The sequence below is a fragment of the Phocoena phocoena genome, chromosome 10 (assembly GCF_963924675.1).
Source record: "Phocoena phocoena chromosome 10, mPhoPho1.1, whole genome shotgun sequence".
Lineage (NCBI taxonomy): Eukaryota > Metazoa > Chordata > Mammalia > Artiodactyla > Phocoenidae > Phocoena > Phocoena phocoena.
The window spans coordinates 85,682,971-85,705,348 of record NC_089228.1 but is presented as its reverse complement, the minus strand read 5'-3'; the positions used below and the strand labels follow the sequence as shown (position 1 = coordinate 85,705,348).

The window sequence follows — 22,378 nt, the reverse complement described above, 5'->3', positions numbered from 1 at the left end:
CGCCCTTATGCCCTCCCAGACGAAGCACCAGGATGGATTCACTCTTCCCTCCGCTGGTCCGCCTCAGACTCCGCCGGGTCGCAGGACGGGGCGGAGCCGGTGGGCAGAGAGTAAGCGAAGGTGAAGGAGGCGGAGTAAGGGAGGAAAAGGGAAATGTGTGTCGGAAGAGGAGGCGGAGACTCCCATTTCAGTTCGTTGTGGTTTTATTTCTAAACCACTGATTGGTAGTCCTTCTGGTCTGCCCCGCGGTATCTTGCAGCTGAAAATTCATTTCCAATACCTGGAATTTAAACAGCGTGCAGCAGAAAGTGGCTCACGTTGGTCGCACATGGCTCTCTGTCCCCACCTCGCCATGTGCGCAGGGAGGGAGGACGGCCCTCAAGCTCCGAAGAAGGTGAGAGACGCCGCCGTTGGAGCGTTGCTGCTGTGGCTTAGCACAAAAACTGCCGAACCTGCCCCTTGGATCATTTTAACCCTACTTTGAGAACACAATTTCTTTTTTTTGAGTTTTTGAACTTTATTTTATTTTTTTATACAGCAGGTTCTTATTAGTCATCAATTTTCTACACATCAGCGTATACATGTCAATCTCAATCGACCAATTCATCACACACACATCCCCACGGCTTTCCCCCCTTGGTGTCCATACGTTTGGAGAACACAATTTCTATGGCGATCCGTCAATCAGGACCTTAGACCTAAGACCTGTCCCTTAGGTGGTTCTCTGTCTTCCTCAAAATATGAAGAGGGTACTGTGGGACGGACCCACACATCCAAATCACAGGTCTTTGGCATGAAAAAGCAATGAGTCCCACTTTTCAGAGCTCCAGTGTGCCTATAAAAACTCAGTTATATAAATAAGTAATCAGCAAAGGCCAACACTCAACAAAAGCAAAGCCTACATAATCCTTTATGAGCTACTCTCTGTGATGAAATTTTAGAACTCTATTGGGTCCCCAAATTACTGCTCTTCACTTGGTAAAATCAAAATAGATTACCTGGAATGACATATTTTTCACCCATGAGTTAAAAGAATAATTGCAACCCACCCTTCAAAATAAATTGTTCACAACTAAAAGATGAGATTCCTGAGGTTTCCAAATTATTGTTAACCTTGAAAGATAAATCTAGCATTTTCCTAGTGCTTCCCTGATTGATTTTCACAATCACATAATGATAACTGTGCAGAAAACTCAAAGGGTAAAACTGAGGATTTCAGGTAGTTTAGGACATTGGTTTTTAAAAAAAGATATAAAAAAATAGTAATGGTTCACGTCTTCTTGATCTGGCCCTAATTTGTATCCAAGATCATCTCCTTGGAAGAGTTGTTTTTTTTTAAAGTAGCTTTATTAGAAATAAAATTCACACACCACAGAATTTACCTATTTAAAGTGTACAATTCAATGGATTTTAGTATATTCACAGAGTTGTGCAACCATCACCAGAATTTGAGAACATTTTCAACACCCAAACAAGAAACCCCATGCCCAGTAGCAGTCACTCCACTTCTGCCTCTTCCCAGCCCAACCACTAATCTATGTTTTGTCTCTATAGATTTTCCTTTTTTGGACATTTCATATAAATGGAATCATACAATGCACGGTCCTTTACTTAGCCTAATGTTTTCAAGGTTCATCTGTGTTGTAGCATGTTTCAGTACTTAACTCTTTTATTGCCGAATAACATTCCATTGAATGGCTATGCCATATTTTGTTGATCCATTCATCAGCTGATAGACTTTTAGGTTGTTTCTGCTTTTTGGCTAGTAAGAATAATGCTGCTGGGACTTCCCTGGTGGCACAGTGGTTAAGTATCCGCCTGCCAGTGCAGAGGACACGGGTTCAAACCCTGGTCCGGGAAGATCCCACATGCAACTAAGCCTGTGTGCCACAACTACTGAGCCTGCACTCTAGAGCCCACGAGCCTGAGCCCGCATGCCACAACTACTGCAGCCCGTGTGCCTAGAGCCCGTGCTCTGTAACAAGAGAAGCCACCGCAATGAGAAGCCCGCACACAGCAAATAAAGAGTAGCCCCTGCTCGCCGCAACTAGAGAAAGCCCGCGTGCAGCAACGAAGACCCAGCACAGCCAAAACGTACACACATACATACATACATACATACATAAATAAAAAGAATAATGCTGCTATGAGCATTTCTGTAAATGTTTTTGTGTAGACTTCTGTTTTCAGTTCTCTTGGATGGAATTACGGGGCAAATGTTAACTCTATCTTTAACCATTTGAGAAACTGCCAGACTGTTTTTACAAAGTGTAGGCATCATTTTACATTTTAGTCAGAAGTGTATAAGGACTCTAATTTCTCCACATCCTTGTTGTTGTCTGCCTTTTTGATTACAGTCATCCTAGTGGGTGTGAAGTGGGTATCTGACATTGGTTTTGATTTGTCTTTCCGTAATGATTAATGGTGTTGAACATCTTTTCATGTGCTTTTGGCTGTTCTATCTTCTTTGGAGAAATTTCTATTCAGAGATTTTGCCCATTCTTTTGGAGTTGATTTACTTGTCTTTTTATTATTGAGATGCAGGAGTTCCTTATTCTAGATACAAGTCCCTTATCAGATATATGATTTGCAAATATTCGCTCCCATTCTATGGGTTGTGGGTTTTCCCTTTCTTGGTGGTGGTCTTTGCAACACAAAGTTTTAAATTTTGTTCAAGTCAATTTTATCTGTTTTTTCTTTTGTTACTTGTGCTTTTGGTGCCTTAGCTATGAAACCACTGAAAACTTTTTACACTGCTATAATAATCGTGAAAAAGCAGGATGGAGCAGATGTTGAGGTAAAAAATGAAGTTTTCAGTTTCAGCTCCTGTGAAATAGAATTGGAGACACCTGGTCACAAGTTGAACCAATCCTAAGACACTGTGTGCTGTGCGTCTGTGTCAGGTCTCAGTGACACGAGCCAAGGAATAGCAGCAATGTTCCCTGGAGGAAGAAAACAATTCTAGCTCAGTTTTCTCTATAACTACAATTATAGCCAGTAAGCATACTAGCTGTTTCAGGAATTCTCAAATATTTTGTCTCCCTTCATTAATGCTGTTAAGTTTATCAGACATGGGCCTTGATTTTGGTCGTATGTATGACTTACAGTTTAATAACCATGATAAACATCTATACAGAACAAGTTTATGCTTAAGTCAATCCAGGCCTAGAGAACTAGTTCTGAAACTCTCCAGTTTGATCCTAAAAGCAGCAGCACCAGAGCCTGGTCTCCAGATTTCAACCTTACAGGTGTACCATCTAAGGTAACTGATAATATGGGGCAATAAAATTCCACAGTCCAAGAGAGTTTATTCACAGCACACACTCTGGCACATACAGCCCTCCCATCCACAGCAGTCACATGGTTACTAAACAAAAATGATATAAAAGGAAAAATTATATTTGTTTTCTGGGCCTTTTCTGGGGTGTGGGGGGAACATAAGGAGATAGTTAATTTCTCCTCTAGGCTTACCCTACTTTCATGTAGGCCCGAACTGTGGAGGTCAGTACTTATTTGCAGCCTGATAGTTGAATATTTCCTGAAGGCCTAAAGCAAGTTACAGGCTTGGAAAATAAGATTTGGCCAGGTAACCAGCATTATCCTAAGTTTGGAACCAGACGAATAAGCTGGGGAGCACTTACACCGCACTATGTTTTTTCTTTATTGTTTAACCTCTTCTTCTTTCCCCACTTCCTTTCTTTCTCTCTCCTAACTTTCCTTTTTTCTTTTCTACTTCTCGTGCTTTATGTCTACAGGTATTATCCAAAAATATTACTTCACGCCCTCCTGTTTATACTTTGGGTTAAAGATGTACAGACTGCTGTCCAGAAGAATCTGCTGATACTATTTGAGAAGGAATTTTTTACCCATTATCTTTGTCTGTTAGTCTCAATTTGTGAAAGAAAAAGTAAATGCCATCAGAAACATTTTAATTTCGTTTTCCTTGAACCCTGGCTCCCACTGACTTTTGCTTCTTCACTATTAACTTCACTTCAAAGATCTTTCTTGATTCCCTGTCACTCCCCAAATTCCAAATGCTATTACTAACTATTCCATTTAATGTATATAGGAAGGTTATAGCAGTCAATTGGAAAAATCTGGCTTCTAACACTTTTGTTAGAAATACATGATCACCATTAGAAATAAAGTATTATAAAGAGTTTGCTCCAATCCCACTACTGGGCATATACCCTGCCCTGAGAAAACCATAATTCAAAAGGACACATGTACCCCAATATTCATTGCAGCACTATTTACAATAGCCAGGACATGGGAACAACCTAAATGTCCAACGAGAGATTAATGGATAAAGAAGATGTGGTACATATATACAATGGAATATTACTCAGTCATAAAAAGGAACGAAATTGGGTCATTTGTAGAGATGTGGATGGACCTGGAGTCTGCCATACAGAGTAAAGTAAGCCAGAAAGAGAAGAACAAATATTGTATATTAATGCATATATGTGGAATCTAGAAAAATGGTACAGATGAACCTATTTGTAGGGCAGGAATAGAGACGTAGATGTAGAGAACAGACATGTGGACACAGAGGGAAGGGGAGGGTGGGACGAATTGGGAGATTAGGTTTGACACAAATACACTACCATGTGTAAAATAGATAGCTAGTGGAAACCTGCTGTATAGCACAGGGAGCTCAGCCTGGTGCTGTGTGACAACTTAGATGGGTGGGATGAAGGGGTGGGGTGGGAGGGAGGTCCAAGAGGGAGGGGATATAGGTATACATATAGCTGATTCACTTTACTGTACAGCAGAAACTAACACAACATTGTAAAGCAATTTTACTCCAATAAAAAAAAAAAGTTTGCTCCATTCATTCTACCCAATTCTTTTACAAAGAACTTAAAGCAAATTGAACAGTTAACATATCAAGGAAAATTTAAATATTTGGGGAATTTTTTCCCTTCTTTCCCAGAACACATTTCACGCTTTATTCCACAAAGATTAAGGTGTTGAAAAGCAAATGGGGAAGATAACATATATGTATAATAATTTCCTTCACAGGATAACTCCACCTATCTATATTCACACAAGTATACTCTAATTATTAAAGTACATAAATTCTTTGTCTAGTAATAAAATAAAATATTGTGTGTATATAAAGTTCTATGTACAAATATATATATAAGCATATAGAGTACCAATACACGTTTTCATTTGAACCTTGCATTAATTATTTCTTCATAACCAATTATGCCCAAACTTAGTGGTTTAAAACAACACATTTACTATCTCATAATTTCCATGGATCAGGATTCAGGAGTAGCTTAACTGGGTGATCTGGGCTCAGAGTCACTCATGAGGTTGCAGTCAAGATGCTGGCCAAGGCTGCAGTCATCTGAAGGCTTGACTCACATGACTCGGCAGGAGGCCGCAGTTTCTTACCACATGGGCTTCTCCATAGGGCTTCTTGAGTGTCCTCAGAACATGGTGGTAGCTGGCCTCCGCCAGAGTGATCTCAGAGAGGGGGAGATGGAGGTGACAGTGTCTTTCATGACATAGGCTTGGAAGCTACACTGCATCACTTTCACATTGGTCATACAAGTCAGCCCTTATTCAGTGTGAGAAGGAAATGCACAAGGGCGTGAACACCAAGAGATGGGGATCATCCGGGCTATCCTGGAGGCTGGCTATTATAAACACCATTTGCGTTGTGCACAAAACAGATAAGGGCACTTATCAAAGACCTCTAGTTCTCTCACAGGCAAGACAGACTAGGTCAGAGGTCAGCAAACTTTTTCTTAAAGAGTAATAGTAAATATTTTTGACTTGAAGGCCACACAGTCTCTGTTGCAACTATTCAACTCAGTTGTAACATGAGAGCAGCCATAGACAATACATAAACAAATGTGCATCACTGTGTTCCAATAGAATTTTACCAAAACAGCTGGCCTGCAGGCTGTGGTTTGCTTGACCCTGGACAGCAATAATTTATACTCAATGGCTTTAAACAACAAAGGTTTATCTGTCACACTATGTTTCCATCACAGGTCTTCAGAGAGACTGTTCATTATGGACTTTTAAGAATTCAGAATTATGGAGCATCACATGCTTCCATGACCACTGAAGCAGAAAACAGGAATATGGCAAATCCCTCACTGGCTTTTAAAGCTTCCACCTGGAAGTGACATCACTCCCACTCTCATTTCTTTGGCCAAAACAAGTTGCATGGCTACCCCTAACTTCATGGGATCAAGGCAGTACAAACCTAGCATGTGCCCAGAAGGTTGGTGAAGCTGATATATTTGGTGAACAGCACTTATAACTAATCCTCTTGCTCTTGTTCCACCACTAGACCTCTTTCCTTTTTAACTGAAAATGACACTGTTAGCAATGTTGTGAGAACCCACTGTTAGAAATGTTGTGGAATTCTAGACTGTAAAATGTATTATTTTTTTTTTTTTTTTGCGGTACTCGGGCCTCTCACCATTGCGGCCTCTCCCGCTGCGGAGCACGGGCTCCGGACGCGCAGGCTCAGCGGCCATGGCTCACGGGCCCAGCCGCTCTGCGGCATGCGGGATCCTCCCGGGCCAGGGCACGAACCCGTGTCCCCTGCATCGGCAGGCGGACTCTCAACCACTGCGCCATCAGGGAAGCCCTGTAAAATGTATTTTTAAATCACATTTTGTTACTTTGGTTTTTTTCCAAACCACTCTTGCCTCTGTTGATTCAACTCTGGTGGATCATTCTATCTCCATTGCTTTCAGAAAACATTTATGCTATGTAACTTGTTTTTTCCTTAGTGGAGAAGAATAAGCATTTCTTCTGCCCGGAATGCAGTGTCCCCACTTCAGCTTCCAATTCAAAGACAGGTCTCCTACTGTTTCCAGAAAGAAAGGAAAAAAAAAGCTGTCATCTGCCTCCTTTCTTGCAAATAGTAGGGAAGTTATTACAAATACTTACTGAATATCTACTACACTTGCATACTATGCTACGTGTTTTGAAGGACAGAAAAAAAATAAATACCTTTTCCCAAAGAGTTTTTAATAGTTATCAACATAATAATAAATATCTGAAACAAGTATGAGCAATACTAGCCTGTATAATTAAGAGCTGAATTGTGGGGACTTCCCTGGTGATCCAGTGGTTAAGACTCCAAGCTCCCAATGCAGGGGGCCCGGGTTCGATCCCTGGCCAGGGAACTAGATCCCACATGCCACAGTGAAGATCCTGTGTGCTGCAACTAAGACCTGGCCCGGCCAAATAAATAAATATTTTTTTAAAAAAGAGCTGAATTGTGAATGACAGGTACTGAGTTGGATAGTAGTAAGATGAAAGGGATGTCAATGAAAGCTGGATTAAACAGATGGGATTCATGGAGGAAGTGTGCTCAAGTTAGCTTCAAAAGTTGGGAAAAAATTTCATTAGGCTTAGGTGGAAGAAGAGGGCGAAGAGAAGAAGGAAATATCTGGAAAAGAAACACAATAACTGAGGGCAAGAAGGTAGCTACTAGTCTGGTATATCCATGAGACAGTAAACGTAACAACCTAAATATAGTGGAAGATGCCCATTTAGAAAGAGCGGGAAATAATTTTTAAAAGATAGGAGATTAGGTTCAAAACAGCAGTCTAAGCAAAAACTTTTGTCTCCCCTCCCTTACAATACACAATTTTAAAGAGCAGTAAAGAATTTTTTAAATGAATAAAGCCATAAAAGCTAAGAGTAACGGGGACAGGACAATAAGCAGACAATAACTTTAATTAAATACTGATGAACTAATGCTAAGGTGAGTGGTAGCCGTCCAGGTAAACCCTCCTCTCTCTGGCTCCCTAGCCTTTCCTTGTAACTAGAAGCCTCCCTGTTTAGCAAGCTCTGCTCATGAACACAGAATTTTCTGTCAAATCTCTTCTGTTTTTCCGGGAAATTAACTAGCAGAAAACAGCCTGATATGTAACAGTTGAAGAAAAAAATCAGCCTATTTCCTCTTTTTCAAATGTTAAAAAAAGCACCCTCACATCACTGGACACACAAGGGAAATCAGCTACATAAAACAGAAAAGAAATAAAACCCAAAAAACAGAAGAAGCAAAAATAAAAGCTGACCTCACAAGAACCAACTTGGGTAACAGAAAAAGATTTTTTCAAACCTCTAATTAATATTCTCAGAGGTATTCTATAAGACAGTGAACACCTAATGTAAAAAACAGGGTGCTGGGGGCTTCGCTGGTGGCGCAGTGGTTGAGAGTCTGGCTGCCGATGCAGGGGACACGGGTTCGTGCCCCGGTCCAGGAAGATCCTACATGCCGTGGAGTGGCTGGGACCGTGAGCCATTGCCGCTGAGCCTGCGCATCCGGAGCCTGTGCTCCGCAACGGGAGAGGCCACAACAGTGAGAGGCCCGCATACCACAAAAAAACAAAAAACAAAAACAGGGTGCTATAATAAGAGACACTTGGAAAACAAGAAAGTCAAGAACAGCCACTCGGAAATTAAAAATATGCTTGCCAAACTGAAATTTTTTCTAGAACGGTGGTAATATGACATTAGAAAACAGAAAAAGACCAAAAATAAAGCAAAAATATAAAAGACCTAGAGGTCCAATCCAGGTCCAAGATCTAACCAATAGGAATTCCAGAAAGAAAGCTCAAAGAAAGTGCAACAATAGAAGATGTTATAGAAATCATTGAAGAAAATATGCCAAAGCTAAGATAGCCATGAATCTTCAGATTCAAAGGGTATACTGAAAGATAAGCAAGATAATATTAGATGTACTAAGGAAAAGAGAAGATCCAGAAAGCACTCAGAGATGAGAGAAAATAGGTCAACTTCAAAGGAAAAAAAAAATCAGACTGGCAACAGGCTATATGAAATTATCAGACGTCAGAAAAACAACAGAATCTTTTTTTAAACATTGCTAAAACTACTGGATATTCATATGGGAGTAATTGTGGCACACAGGCTCAGTAGTTGTGGCGCACGGGCTTAGTAAATATGCAAGTTCAAAGATTTGCTTAGACACTACCTAAAAGAAAATACATGAATTGCACATGAAAAAGTGCTCAAAATCATTAGACATTAGAAAATGAATACTAAAATCAACATGAAACATCACAACATATTCATCAATATGGCTGAAATTGAAAAGACTGACAACAACAAATGTTGGCAAGGATTGTGGAGCAACTAGAACTCTCATATATTGTTGGAAGACTATAAAACGGTACAACCCCTTTGCATAAAGATCTGGCAGGTCCTTATAAAATGAAACCTACAGCTATTCTATGACTGTAGACTATGACCTACAGTCTATTTATGACTAAGTGTCTGTCCAAGAAAGTTGAAAACTATGCCCACAAAAACATGTGTACAAGAATGTGTATAACAGCTTTATTTATAATAGCTGAAAATTGGAAACAGCCCCCATGTGTCTATCGATAGGGGAATGGATAAACTGTGGTATATTCATTCATACAGTGGAATAGATACAGACTATGATGTAGATGAACATCAAAAACATTATGTAAAAATAAATAAATAAAAACATTATGTAGAATAAAATAATTCTTACAAAGAATGAATACTGTACGAATCCATCTACATGAAGTCCTAAAACAGGCATAATTAACCTATGATTGAAAAAAAACCCAGAATAACGGTTGTCTCTGCGAGGGGCAGGTACAGGGGTTTACTGGAAAGGGACATGAAGGAACATCACGTTCTGTATCTTGATATGGATTTGGGTTGCAGTGTCAAAACTCACTGAATGGTACCCGTAAAATTTTTGCCTTTTGTTGTATACAAATTTTAACTCAAATTAAAAAGTTATAAACAAATATTGAACTCTAGGTAATGATATGCATGCCAAAGTGTTTGGGAGTAAAATGTAATAATGTCGGAAACTGCTCTTGAAATGCCTAGGAAATAAGATGGATCAATAGATGAATAGAGGGATGAATAAGGGATAGATATTTGATAATGTAAATGCAACAATCCTAGAATCTAGGTGATAGACATATGGGTGTTCACATAAAATGCTTTCAATTTTTCTGTACTTTTGAACTTTTTCATAATAAATTCTGGGGAAAAAGAAAACAATGAAATATTCCTTTAGACATTTTGGAAGAAAATTATCATAAACCTAGAATTTTATGTACAGTTAAACTATCAATCAAGCTATTGATAAAGCTATTTTCAGCTTTGCAAGGAATAATGTGATTTTCATCTACCAAGGATCTCTTAGGGCACCATCCTTCCCCATTCTTATTCCCTGTGGTTTAGGTACGGTCATTTCACCTCTCATACTAGGGGTGGGCATGTGACCCAGGTTAGGCCGAGCAAGCTTTGTTCATTCCCCTGACCACAGTGATTGGTTCAGAGATGAGCCAAACAAGGTGTATCTGAGACTTCCTTAGGTATTTTGCTGGAACTATTGGCAAAGTCATTTGTATTTTTTCTTGGATCATAATCTATGAAGAGGATGAGCCTAGAGAGATGCTAGAACCTATCTTTGCTGGCACATGAGGTAAGCTTGCTTGGGAATGAAGCCAACATAGAGGAAAACAAAGCCATAGTGTTGGAGAGAAACAAGGCAGTGATGACATTGTTTGTGCTCCTGGGTTCATTCTGGACCATAATTCCCTCTTTCTTCAAAGTAGTTAGGGTGGGAAAAACATTAATGATATACTGAGCAAGTCATATTTTCCCCTTATAGTGGGTTGAATAGTGTCCCCTGAAACTTCATGTCCACATGGAACCTCAAAATGTGACCTGGCCCTCAGAGCTCATGAGAGTATCAGCATGGCCTCCATGGGCTAGAAGCTTCAAGATATATTTAATAGGAATAAATGTAAAATCTCATATTTAGGTTTTTTAAAATCAATTGCATAAGTGCAATTAAAGACTCAGAATGGGGCTTCCCTGGTGGCGCAGTGGTTGAGGGTCTGCCTGCCGATGCAGGGGACACGGGTTCGTGCCCCGGTCCGGGAAGATCCCACATGCCGCGGAGCGGCTGGGCCCGTGAGCCATGGCCGCTGAGCCTGCGCATCTGGAGCCTATGCTCCGCGATGGGAGAGGCCACAGCAGTGAGAGGCCTGCGTACCACAAAAAAAAGAAAAAAAAAAAGACTCAGAATGGTATTAAGTCTTAAAATAAAAGATAAAGACTTTAGTTCATCACAAGCTTGGTACAATAGTGGATGCAGATACTTTAAAATAGTCCCCAAACTTAGTTTGCATTAAAGGAAACACTGCGTGGCTGATGGGAAGTAACCACATCTCTCTGGGCAGGATAGGATGTCACCTTTGGGGGATTGTGTTTAGTTTTAGGTACACACTTAGGCATATTGAAGAAGTGCACTGTCTAGAAGGCACAGATAAGCTGGGTAGAGTACTAGAAATCAAGTTATTCGAAGAATGATTGAAAGAACTGGGGCATTTCTTAGTTGATGGGAGGATGGCTCAGTGGCAGCAGAGTAGCCATCTTCAAACACATGAAGGGCTGTTGCATGAAAGGGAAACTAGTCTTGGTTTATGTTACTCCAAACAGAAGCTTTAAGTTCAGCAGAAGACAAGAACATTCACTCCAGATTCTTGGACAGTGTTGAGAACTCAACACTTTAATGGTAGGATGGAAAAATCCTGTTGGGGGTTGATGGTCAAAAAGCCAATTATAATTCTCCAGCCTTCATGTTCTCTTTTGGGAATGTGTAGGGGAGGAATAACCGCTTTCATTATTTAACTACCAATTATTTTCTCAAGCCCCAGATGTGACTACAGTTTTTGACCTGAATTTTTGTCCCTTTGTGGAAAGAGAAGAAAACCTGTAAGGGAATACAGATCTAACCCTAAAAAATGAGAGTTAATGGAGAAAAAGAAGAGTGGAATCTGGATCCTCAATCAAGAATACATTGCAAATCTGGAAGTTGTACCAGTCAACATGCTAGATACTATGATTTAGCTGAACTCAAATGCACATTCTGTCTTTTTTTTTCTGGTACTTATTGTTGCCTTATGCATTTTCTTGGTAACCTGGTAAATATTTCTTTTCGTGAAACAAAGTGAAAAACAACATCCTTAAAAAAAAAAAAGTGACCTTATTTGGACATAGGGATTTTGCAGATGTAATTAGTTAAGGATCTCAAGATGAAAACATCCTGGATTTAGGGTGGTCCCTAAATCCAATGACTGGTGTCCTTACAAGAAGAGGAGACATACACAGAATCACAAGGAAGAAGGCCATGTGAAGATGGAGGCAGAAACTGAATAATGAAACTACAAGTCAAGGAATGTCAAAGATTGCTGGTTCCACAGAAGCTAGAAAGAAGCAAGAAAGGCTTCTTCCCTAGAGCCCCGAGAGAGCATCCCCTTCCCAACACCTTGACTTCAGGCTTCCAGAACTATGAGAGAATAAATGTATATTGTTTTAAGCCATCTAGTTTGTGGTAATTTGTTATGGCAGCCCTAGGAAACTAATATACCTTTCAATAAGGAAAAAAATAATAATTAGAAGCTCTAAAGATAATTAGAAAATGTCCAAATATGAAATGAACTAAATGTGGCAAGATTTTTGAGCAACTGGTGGAGTGACAGAAAAGAGGATGTATTTGTATGGTTGTTAAGAGCAGTTTATTTCGGATGGCCCAGGGATTGTTAACAGTGGGTCTTTTTTTTCCTTTTCCATTTTTAAAATTACATTTGGACCTTTAAGAAACATATACCATCAGTTATACCACTGTTCAGTAAAAATCTATTCTAGTTTTTGGAACTCATATGTGTCACAAACTATCTTGCTTCTAGTCTCTAAGAACAGTGGATCTTAAGGAAAAAATGTACTCCTGGCACAGTATTTGGCTCTACATGGAGGCTACATCTGGGCGATGGGCCTGGGATTAGGGCAGAGGACTGTTCCTTTTGATGATTAGCATTTATATTTCTTACAAACATGAATGGCTTTGACAAAAATACCAAAAGAAAAGATTAGGTGAGTCATTATAGAGGGCCTTATAAAGACTAGGCAAGGAAATTTAGAATTGATTAAGGTCTGAGAATGGCACTGGGAATGGTGGTAAAGAAACAGATTTAGACACAATAGGAAAAGTCTAGAAGACTAAATGTCTGGATAGAAGATAATGGAGATAAGTAAACAGGAGAACAAAGTTTTATGGCCTGGGTGACTATAATGGATGAAATTATGCCCCTCCCCACCGAATTCCCAGCACACCTCAGAGTGTGACTGCATCAGGAGATAAATCCTCTAAAGATGTAATTAAGGTTAAACGAGGTCATTAGGGTGAGTGCTAAACCAATATGACTGGTGTCCTTACAAAAAGAGGGAGAGACAAAAAAAAGAGAGGGAGAGACACGAGGGATGTGTGTGGATAGAGAAAAGACCATATGAAGACACAGCAAGAAGGCAGCCATCAACAAGCCAAGGAGAGAGGCCTAAACTCGTCAATGCCTTAATCTTGGACTCCTAGCCTCCAGCGCTGTAAGAAAATAAATTTCTGCTGTTTGAGCCAACTTAAATTTCTTTCGTTTCTACCAAACAACAGCAGTGACTAAGAAAATGACCGTGCCATGACCACAGGCAGGAAAATGGAAAAAGGAGCCAGTCTGAGAAGGGAGATACGTTCAAATTGCAGTACCAGTGCAACATCCAAGAGTGAATAGCAAGAAGCAGTGGGGGGCTACAATTTAAGTGAGAAAGTAGCACAGGCCTTTGTTAGCACAGAGGTAATGGCTGTAGGGAAGATGATGTGACCTTGAGTGAAAGAATAAAGTAGGGAGCAAAGGACTGGGGAAAGGGAATATCCCGTGAAGGGGTGGTGTGAGGAATCAAAGGCAATAAGATGAGAAGAAACTGCTAGCAAATAGGACGGAAGTCAAGGAAGAGAGCATTTGAGGGTAGGAGTAATTGTTTTCTAAAAATGCAATAGAGAGGTCAAGAAAATGAAGAACCGGAGAAGAATAATGGATTTAGCTAAAAAGAGGTCATTGTTGAAATCAGTAAAAGATACCAAGCAGTAGTAATACCCAATAACTAATAGGAGCTTAAGCATGTATAAGAATAAAGAATTAAAGGCTGTTTGAAGCAGTTTATGTAACACAAGTGTGTGACCTCAAGAAGCTCCTTCTGAATCATTTTCCGTTATTGCATTGCCATTTCCAGTGATCTGGAATTCTATGCCACAAGCTAAAGGTCACTTATGTAATCTGAAGCTGGGAAGATTCTCTGCTAGAAGATTTTTAGTACAAAGTCAACTCTTCTCTGCTGCAAGTGAAATACCTAAGTGTCTGCAAAGGCAAATGGTTAAAAGCTTTGGAGGGGAATATTTTGCTAAGCAAGATTAATCATGACCTCCTTGTACTATAGGCCTGAAGACAGAAATGAAAGTTGCAAGGAAAGATATGACTCACTCTGCAACTCGGTAGCTGGCCTTCATTCAGCAAAGTCATCAGATCTCAGGCTCCTTCCCTCTGCTCTGCCAGCCCTTATTCTTGTTGATTCATGAACACAAGATGGCTCCCACAGCTCCTAACATCACAGGCACATTCAAAGGCAGAAAACAAAGGATCGTCAGGGTAAAAGGTTCTATCCTCCTGGAGCTACTCTTATCAGGGGAAAAAACTATATTTTCCGGTGCCCTGCAGTAGATGTCCCCTCAAGTCTCATTGGCCATAAAAACGGGTCATATACCAGTGTATAAAAAAAAAAAAAAAAGAAATTGCCTGCTATTCCAGTAAACAATGAATGTTGCCTGTAATCAAGCCATCAGCCACTGCAGTCACCCCAACGGTGCACCCTGAGGAGAATTCAGGATGGAGAAAAACAGGATACTGGCCCTAGATAGTTAAGATACACATCTAAGGAATAATTTCAATGAGTCCAGACTCTTGCATCTTCCCATACACAGACAGGCACTAAAATCATTAACTTGAGATGTTTTTTTGTGATTATCAGTAATCTTTTGGTGTTTGACGACATGGGTTTTTTTTTTTCCTGGGCGAGGGGGTGTTTTTGTTTCCCAACAAAAAGTCCTGTATACCCTGGCTCCTCCCTTTCCTCTTTGGAACAGTTCCTCAGAGCTATCTGAGAGGTTGTCTCCTGGGCTATACAGTCTTCAGTAAGGTCCCCGATTAAAACATAACTTGAAACTTTTAGGTTGTACATTTTCCTTCAGTCAACTCCTGGCTACTCTTAGATGTAAGGGATGCTGACAAAAGGACACAGAATACCCATGCCCAGCTTAGCCAATAGTGACTCATCCCATAGGGCTGGGTACATGCTCCAAACAAAAGCAGGGTACAAAAAAACAGGCAAAAGGCAGGGCAATGGCTGTTGGGTAGGCAACAGTGCCTGTCAGAGTTAATTAAGCTCATATACATATACGTTTGGTCTTAACTCTCATCACATTTTGTAGAACGTTTTCTGGATTGGTTGTTTTTTGTTTGTTTGTGGTGTTTTGTTTTGTTACTGTTTAAATCTTTCAGTACTCAGACTGTATTTTCTTCTGTGGGTATGAGTGTGGGTTATAAGGAAATACATATTTGCATTTTTACCCCAGCAGTTACTTTTTTTTTTAATTATTTTTTTATTGAAGTATAGCTGATTTACAATGTTGTATTAGTTTCAGATATATATATATAGATAGATACATACATATATACATATTTTTTTTTCAGATTCTTTTCCCTTATAGGTTATTAGAAAATATTGAGTATAGTTCCCTGTTGTATACAGTAGGTCCTTGTTGGTTAACTACTTTATATATAGTAGTGTATATATGTTAATCCCAAACTCCTAACGTAATGGTTCTTTATAAATGTAAATTTATGTAATACATTTAATCCTCTACTCCTTAGACAGGACCAATTGACCCCATACTATCAGCATGGATGAAATTATTACCACTTCTTCCTTCTTTCTGCTCTTTTTAGTATTTATCTTTACATTTTAAAACATACTTATTCCACTACACTTGATTTATCAAATCAAAAAATTATCTATTTTTATTCCTGGCTATTAAATGATTGAATCAGCACAACTTAATGACTTCCCTCTTTTTGTCACTTTTCATCGCCCAACTATTGTTCATTACAGTATATACTTCCTGTATAGTCAGATGGGAATTGGGATGAATGTAGGCACTGGGGACTTCTAGTGACGTATGAGGGAGATTTGCTTGATTGGGAGATGGGTAAGATAGCTTTTCACTTTGATAATGGAACTAGATATCTGGCCTAGTCATGAAAGAAGGACAAGCTTCTGCCCCAAGGTAAAGATATAAAAGTAAAGATATCTTGTAATCAATATTTTGTGGAACTGTATACAGATCATCTCCAACTTACGATGGTTTGACTTATGATGGTTTGACTTATTTTTCAACTCCACAATGGTGTGAAAGTGATATGCATTCAGTGGAAGCCGTCTTTCAAATTTTGAATTTTGATCTTTTCCTGGGCAAGTGATAAACAGTATGATACTTTCTTGTGATGCTGGGCAGCGGCCGGCGAGCCACTGCTCCCAGTCAGCCACTCAAGCACAAGGGTAAACCATTCTGTTTTTCACTTTCAGTACAGTATTCAATAAATAACATGAGATATCCAACACTTTATTATGAACTAGGCTTTGTGTTAGATGATTTTGCCCAACTGTAGGCTAATGTTAAGTGTCTGAGCACGTTTAAGGTGGGCCAGGCTAAGCTATGAGGTTCTGTAAGTTGGGTGTATTAAATGCATTTTTGACTTACAATATGTTCAGTTTACGATGGGTTCATCGGGACGAAACACCATTGTAAGTGGAGGAAGACCAGTATCAAGGAAAGTCTAGTGGTCGAGAGATAAGCGGTTTTTCTTCAGCATCCATCACAGGAGTTGAATCTATGAGAAGGTAGGGTTCCCCTTACATCCTTGATTTTCTTCTGAATGTCATTAGTAGTTTTGGACCTAATGCCATCCAACCCCAGATAGCAATGTAAAATGGGGCAGTGAACTTTGTCTCAAGATTAGAATGTGGGTTTGGTTTCACCCTGCTTGTTCATGCAGCTCTTGCAAACTCTGACCTCCTAGGCTCTTCCTAGACCGCTCACATCATGTCTCCTATTCCTGTCTCCTCATTCCTCGGCTGACTTCCTAAAATGGGACCTTTCTATCAGATCACCAGGACCTGCCCAGCCTCTTCAGCCATATATTAGCTCTTCCAGTACTTGACACCTTACCTTTGTATTAGTGTCTGCCAGGCCCCTCCTAGCTAACCATACTCCTTGTCCTGTCCTCACCAGACCAAGCCTGTCGTATGGCTGCTTACATCCCAGAGTGGCAGTTAGCTGGAAAGTCAAATGAGAACACTGCTCTGAAAACCAAGAGGGAGGTGTGTGTGTATGGGGGAAGATGTCTATAATAGAATTGACAAACTCTTTTTCTAAAGGGCCAGTATATATGCTAGATTTTATCATCTCTGTCACAACTATTCAGCTCTGCCTTTGTAACAGAAAAGCAGCCATAGAGATATTGGTGTGTTCTAATAAAACTTTATTTACTGATGCTAAAAGTTGAATTTCATTTCATGTGTCATGAAATATTCTCCTTTTGGTCTTTTTTTCTTTAATTATTTAAAAGTGTAAAAACCAGGGCTTCCCTGGTGGCGCAGTGGTTGAGAGTCCGCCTGCCGATGCAGGCCACACGGGTTCGTGCCCTGGTCCGAGAAGATCCCACATGCCGCGGAGCGGCTGGGCCCGGGAGCCATGGCCGCTGAGCCTGCGCGTCCGGAGCCTGTGCTCCACGGCGGGAGAGGTCACATTGGTGAGAGGCCCGCGTACCGCAAAAATAAAATAAAATAAAAAAATAAAAGTGTAAAAACCAGTCTTAATTCATGGGCTTTAAAAATAAGAACAACAACAGGCCAGATTTGGCCTATGGGCTACTGTCTGCCAGCTGCCTGGTCTCTAAGACTAATAAATGCCAAGAACTGTGGCGGGACTGGACACAGGTTCTTTGGGTTAGTTAGTTAGTTTATTTAATAAGAAGGCATGTGATATCTTTAATGAGCTCTACAAAATTACTTATTAAAAGAGCTCTGTCTCCTGGGTTTTTAGATCTTACCAACTGCCCTGATTTCAGAAATATCTGAATATCAGAAAAAAATGGAAAAAGAAGATATATATGGACATCTGATTCCTTGCAGTTCTTTATTTTTCCTTCCAAATTAACCAGAAATGCAGGAGAAACTGGCAGACAATAACTTTCTTTTGTTCAAATGGTCTCATCCAACTTATTTTGGTCTCAAGAAAGACTATTTCTGGGTACTCTAATATCCCCCAAATTAGAGAACTGTTCGTAGTCTGACTGTGCTTTATAGGTTACTTGTTTAGAACTGATAGTCTGAGCTGAATTTTTAAACACAGATTTTACTTAGAAAAGTCCAAAATATTAATTAACAAGCTTTTTATGTATAATTTTCATGATTACAGTAATCATCTGGATAATATTGAGCAAGCCATTATCCTTACATCCTTACACCCATTGTTATAAATACCATCACATGATAGGCTTTTTAGAAAACCATAACCTTTTTCTTTTAGAATAATTTTATATTTACAGAAGAGTCACAAAGACTCTTTTTACTCTTTTATTTACAGGGAGTTCCCATATTACTCTCAGCCAGTTTCCACCAATGTTAACATTTTATGTTACTGTATTGCGGCTGCCAAAATAAGAAACCAACATTGGTATAATGCACTACTATTAACTAAACTCTAGACTTTCTGTTTTCACTTGTGCTAGTCTTTTGACATAAAATCAGAGTAAGGTGTTTACAACTGGGCTACCATTTTATAATAAAGCAGGCATAAAAATTAGTAATTAATTTAGTCTCTAGTTACATTAAAAGTAGATTACAATCACAGGATATGTCTTTTTAACTATTCTTTCTCCCTCTCAAGTATTTTAGTAAATTCATAAGAAAGAAGTCACGTCAAGATTATTTTATTATTAAAAAATTCTGATTGGTTCTTTAGATATTTGAGAGTATTTAATATGTAATATGGAATGGAAAATAAAAAGGGCAACTGTTTTATTTTATTTTTAATTAATTAATTTTATTTTTGGCTGTGTTGGGTCCTCGCTGCTGCGCTCGGGCTTTCCCTAGTTGCGGCGAGCGGGGTCTACCCCTCGTTGCAGTGTGCGGGCTTCTCACTGTCATGGCTTCTCTGGTTGCGGAGCACGAGCTCCAGGTGTGCAGTCCCCAGTAGCCGTGGCACATGGGCCCAGCAGTTGTGGCTCGCGGGCTCTAGAGCGCAGGCTCAGTAGTTGTGGTGCACGGGCCCAGTTGCTCCGCAGCATGCGGGATTCTCCCAGACCAGGGCTCGAACCTGTGTCCCCTGCATTGGCAGGTGGACTCTCAACCACTGCACCACCAGGGAAGTCCCTGTTTTATTTTTAAAAGCCAACAAAGTCTAAAACCAGTGCATTTGTGACTTCCTAATAACATCATCTGTTTTACTTCTGTTAAATCTGTAGCTGCTACAGTTTTACCATATTTGGTAAATAAAAGAAAACTAAAAAGGAAACTATCTTGCTTTAAACTAGTTCCTTTTTTTAAAACTTTTTTTTCCAATAGTAAAATAGATGCTTATTAATGCCCATCTTACACACTAATTTATCTTCTGCATTTTGTTGATTTAAACATCCAGTTTTCTTATTCTATTTAAACACACACACACACACACACACACACCTTACTAAAGGACTCAGCTTGCCTCCTTCCTTGTTCTTTACCTGACACATCAGCACTGTGTACTGGTTCTTTTTCTCTCCTAATTTCAAGGTCCACTTTACCTCAGTTTAGGCTTAATTCTCAGCACAGGTGTTGTCTCCTTAACAGCAATGAACTCCTGAATGGAAGATTTACCTATCATTCAGGTAGCACAGGGACTTGCTTTTCTCTTTTGTTTATGGATTAGCAATCCATTCCCTAATACTTAAAGGATTAGATGCAGTCCTTTCAAGTGAAACAGATTGATTAACCCCGTGAAGTACTAAGACCTGAGATCAAGGTGCACTGTGTGTATTTGGGGTTACCATGTATACTGTGTTAGTGGGGTTTGCAATTGTCCACTTTATGTGTGGAGATGGGGGAGATGGGTCTTTACCATGGATAGATGACATCCCACAACTTTATAACTGAGAAAGATGATATTCTGCCTTATTTGCCATCAAATCTTTTCCCTAAGCCTCTAACATGCAAAATCATTTTTGCTTTTTACCTACATTCCTTCCTCTGAATAGCTTCGGGGTATGGTTTTTCAGTCAACACCCAAAGGCCAGAACATTCTCTTGAGTTCTCCCACACAAAGCAGATTTTCTCCATCTTCTTACTGATGCCTGATATTCCTTTAATAAGCGACAAAATGTTTTAGTGCTTAATTGAAAGACAAAGGATGGAGCTGGAGTCATTTAGAAAACCTGGTTCAAGGGGCAAGCAGCAAGCAGAATTGGTGAAGGGTTCTGAGCAGGGACAATGAAAAGCTCAGGAGGAAAGGGAAGAAATAGAAGGAGCAAAAGTGTCACAAAGAATTGCAAATTGTTCAGTTAAAAAAAACTATATGCAGAGAGATAAAAAACATGGCTGTTAAATCTGGGTAGAGGGTATACAGGCTTTCACAGTACTAGTCTTTCCATTTTCATGTATAGTTGAAATTTTTCAAAATAAAAAGAGCATGAGAAATCTGTGGACAGGCCATATATGTGTGTTTGAAAGATTTCTTTCAAAAATATTGGGAGGTATTCAAATACAATGTGAACATAAAATTACAACTGCAAAGTTTTGATTAAATGTTCATAGTCATACCTAATGGAATGCAGATCATACTGAGATAAGGACTTACCGAATTGTTCACTTGAATTATTTTTCCAGGTACCTTGGCATTTATTTTAACTAAGGGAAAAAGGGTACAATGTCTTCATGCAATACATATTTGTTTCTTTAAATAACAATTGTGAAAAATAGCAGAAAGAATTAAGGAATGCTGCACTGGATACCCATTCAAACGCCAATGTTTTGGGTTTTGATAGTTACAGAAATGTTTCACACTTTTTGAAATATTGAATACTACAGTAGTCAATACTAGAGCATGCCTTTGGTGGGCATAGAAATGCAGTTTAGAAAAGGAAAAAAAAATCATACAGGAACTACTCAATTTCTTTAAAATCACCGAGCAAGGAAAGCAACATTGAACTCCACATACTAATTTTGCACAACTTGTGTGTAGTACCTTGGCTTCAATCCAAGAGCAAAAGCTAAGACTCTCCCCTATTTTGGGTGAACAAGTGAATGGTAAACTTAGATGACTTTTCCCTCTGGATTTTACCTGGGAGTAACCTTTAAAATTTTTTATCTGAAAGAAGGCAGGTTTGGCACTTTTATACTTATATCACCACCGTTGACATTTCTTGGATCACAGGAAGATTTTTTTACATCTGATACATACAGTACAGCTTGGAGCTCCTGCTATGCTAGTCTCAGAGATCTTCAGCTTATTTTGTGCATCAATTTATGTAATAATCTCATTCATATTGGTCTCTAATGTCATTACTCCCATCACCATTTCTATTCCTGTCTACATGGAAAATTAAAACCAGTTCACAGACACTTTCAAAAACACTTATCTAATGTTTCCAAAATACTTGAATTAGATCTAAAATGCCAAGTTTACTCTCTGAAGAATCCACATGGAAGACAAAATATAATGTTATATAATGTCTACATGTCAGTTTGTCATTAGATCCTACAATTAATAATCCTCCTTCTAGGAAATTACATTTTCATCTCTCTTAGGTACCAAATGGACAGTCTCCTGATGATTCGCTGTTGCGTATCTTTACCATAGGGCTGGTAGAACTTGGAAAGTTCCCATGTGTATGATTAGGCCACTCAAGCTGGCTGTTCTCTCGCTCTCTGTACATTCCCTGCTCCACCGGCGCCTGCTTCACCTACACCCTACTCACATGACCAGCTAGTGACTGTTCTTATCTTAAATCAGAACATCTACACCTTGATAGTTTATCAAAGGGGCAATGAGAGGTATGTCCCTCTGCTAGTTTCCCCGGTAACTGGTAAGCCAACCCTAAGTCAATTCCCCCTGTAACTGGTAACCTCTCTCTTCCCCCGGAACGAAGACTACTGCCAAGTCCTGCCCACCGTCCGCCACACACAGTTGGGGTGTCATTCCAGCATCGTGTGAGATCCCCCTACCCATTAACCACTGATGCCTCTGTCGCTGACTCTCGGCTCCTTCTCAAGGATGGGCAAGTACAGGGTTTGTAGGCCTGCAGGGTGCAGCCCAGCACCATGGGTGCTGAAAATGAGGATCGCCTTTATCTCGCCTGGGCTGAGCAGGGCTGGTCCTGCGGATGCTGAGAGCCAG

The 22,378-nt window shown here is 39.7% G+C and overlaps 1 pseudogene; it reads right to left on the bottom strand.

Moving 5' to 3' along the window:
• Positions 1-21,345: 21,345 nt before the first annotated feature.
• LOC136129690 (AP-3 complex subunit sigma-1 pseudogene) lies at positions 21,346-21,867 on the bottom strand (annotated as a pseudogene).
• Between the last annotated feature and the right edge of the window lie 511 nt (positions 21,868-22,378).